The 2,581-nt window shown below is 45.4% G+C and overlaps 1 long non-coding RNA gene across 1 annotated transcript in view; it reads right to left on the minus strand.

The window, feature by feature from the left end:
* Positions 1-352: 352 nt before the first annotated feature.
* LOC105537672 overlaps positions 353-2,581 on the minus strand; it is a 34,876-nt gene continuing 32,647 nt past the window's right edge. The window contains exon 2 of the long non-coding RNA XR_001005757.1: positions 353-2,129. This is a non-coding gene — a long non-coding RNA (uncharacterized LOC105537672). The remainder of the gene's footprint in view (positions 2,130-2,581) is intronic.

Consider the following 2,581-nt stretch of genomic DNA (forward strand, 5'->3'; position numbering starts at 1 on the left):
GGCACAGCTCAGGACATACTGTACAGAGACTCGATGTGGTGCCACCAAGTTGCTAAGAGGCAAGATAAAGCAATGGCAGACAGACCTGTGTGAGCCCCAGAGCTTTGAAATGAGCCCTAACCTTCTGGAAATAGAAGGCCTGGAGGAAATGGTACAGATTCAAGGTGGCTCTTGGCCTTGGAAAGGTGAGTTTTCATTAAATAGTTTATATAGTCTGCCTTGTGTAGGACGCTGGCTCAGAGATGCAACCAGGGTGTTAGCAAACTAACACAGGGGACGGTGTTAGCAAACTAACACAGGGGACTGTGTTAGTCTGTTTTCCTTTGTTATAAAGGAACACCAGAGTCTGAGTAATTTATTCAGAAAAGAGGTTTATTTGGCTTGTGGCTCTGCAGGCTATATAAGCATGGCACCAGCATGTGAATTAACAGAGTGAGAAACTCACTCATTTCTATGAGGAGGGCACTAATCCATTCATGAGGGATCCTTCCTCATGATGCAAACACTCCCCACTAAGCCCCACTGCCAACATTGGAGGTCACATTTCAACATGACATTTGGAGGGGACAAACATCCAAACTATATCTGGAATGTTCACCTTCTAGTCAAAAGCAGCCAGAAAACAGTGGTTCTGAGTTTGAGTATAAAGTGTCTCAATTAGGAGGAAGATCTGTCATAGGTGTTATGCTGGTTTTATATATTGCAAATAGTGACCATTAGAGCTGGCAAAACAATAAACCCCATTTGTGCTTGATCTAGCACAAATGAAGTTAGCAGGGCAAACTTACCATGAAAAAGGTCATATGCCAGCTGGGTGTGGTGGCTCATGCCTGTAATCCCAGCACTTTGCGAGGCCAAGGCAGGTGGATCTCTTGAGGTCAGGAGTTCGAGACCAGCCTGACCAACAAGGTGAAACCCCATCTCTACTAAAAATATAACACTTAGCTGGGCTTGGTGGCACACGTCTGTAGTCCCAGCTTCTCAGGAGGCTGAGGCAGGAGAATCGCTTGAACCCAGGAGGCAAAGGCTGCAGTGAGCTGAGATTGTGCTACTGCACTCCAGCCCGGGCAACAGAGCGAGACTCTAATTTGAATTAGTGCCATGGAAACTTTTTGAACTATAGAGAAATGCTTATTAAGCAGTTAAAAGGTTGAAATGGAAGACAGTTTTAAGAATAAAGAGATCATTTAAGCAAAAAAAATAGGTCTTCAGACCTCTTAGTCAATGTACCTAGTCAGTTACTTAGAGTGACAAGTATTTTTATTAATTTCATTACAGAGAGCCTGGAATTAACTGAATCAGATCAAGCTCTGGGAATAACTGATGCTCAGAAATAAATAACTGATGCAGTACATTTTCCAATAGCTCACTGACTGCGGGCAAAGGCTCTTTTACATAATTGAAGTACGGAAGTGAGCCTAGGATTACCCAGAAATGTGCTGGTGACAGGTGTGGCAGCTATCTCATTATTTAATCTACCCAAAATGAATGTGCACAACTTCATGTCATTTCCTGGCCTCAGGTGCTGTGAAAAAAAAAAGTGCCACTCTTTAAAATCTAGGTTTCCCTTCCTGAATAAACAGCTAGACCTTCTTTCCCAGACTTCCTTGTATAAACTGAAATTCAGGTTCAGTCACTTGCTACTTGCAGAGTCCAATGAAGAGGGGTGAGTTCTGGTGTAAAGAAAGTGACTTTATTCTAAGTCTTAGCTTAGGGGAAGATGTACAGGCTCCTGCCTTTAAGGGTACTGCTTCCCTTTGTGGGCAGAAAGCAGGCTTTTAAACGGGAACCTGGCATGAGCAGCACGCAGGGGAAGGAGCGAGTAGGTGCAAGGTCTACATGACTCACTGTGTTGCCTTATCTACTGAGTGGTCCAGCTGGCACCGTCCTGGGCAGAGCTAGGTTGTAAGGTGGTCATTGTCTGGAGATGTTCTCCAGGTGGGAGCGAGTTCCATCGTGGACATGCTTTAGGTTGCAGATTGAGTGTTGTCTCTTGAGGTGATCTCCTGGTGAGAGAGAGTCATGGCTCTGGAGTTTCTAAGTAAGCAGGTAGTTAGATCGTCTGGGAGTATCATGTAGGGAGCCTCTGGCGAAGGGAAGCTGGAGGTTTTCATTGCATTTCTAAAGAGCTAAGTGGGAAGTGGGGAACAAGGAACAAGGAGGAAAGAGAAAAGAAGAAAAAAGTAATTAACAAAATAACTCGTTCTCTTTCTCTTGGAGAAATAGGGGTATGCGGTTATACCTGGAGTTCAGTATGATCATATGACTGAGTGCTGTGAGCAGCCGTGTGTGTCTGTCATTTCCAGGTCTGGCCTATAAAAGCTTTGCAGGCCGGGCGCGGTGGCTCATGCCTGCAATCCCAGCACTTTGGGAGGCCAAGGTGGGCAGTTCACGAGCTCAAGAGATCGAGACCATCCTGGCCAACATGGTGAAACCTCGTCTCTACTAAAAATACAAAAATTAGCTGGACGTGGTGGCACATGCCTGTAGTCCCAGCTACTCAGGAGGCTGAAGCAGGAGAATCACTTGAACTAAAGAGGTGGAGGTTGCAGTGAGCCAAGATCGTGCCACTGCATTCCAG

Source organism: Mandrillus leucophaeus, unplaced genomic scaffold (genome assembly GCF_000951045.1).
Source record: "Mandrillus leucophaeus isolate KB7577 unplaced genomic scaffold, Mleu.le_1.0 Scaffold178, whole genome shotgun sequence".
Taxonomy (NCBI): Eukaryota; Metazoa; Chordata; class Mammalia; order Primates; family Cercopithecidae; genus Mandrillus; species Mandrillus leucophaeus.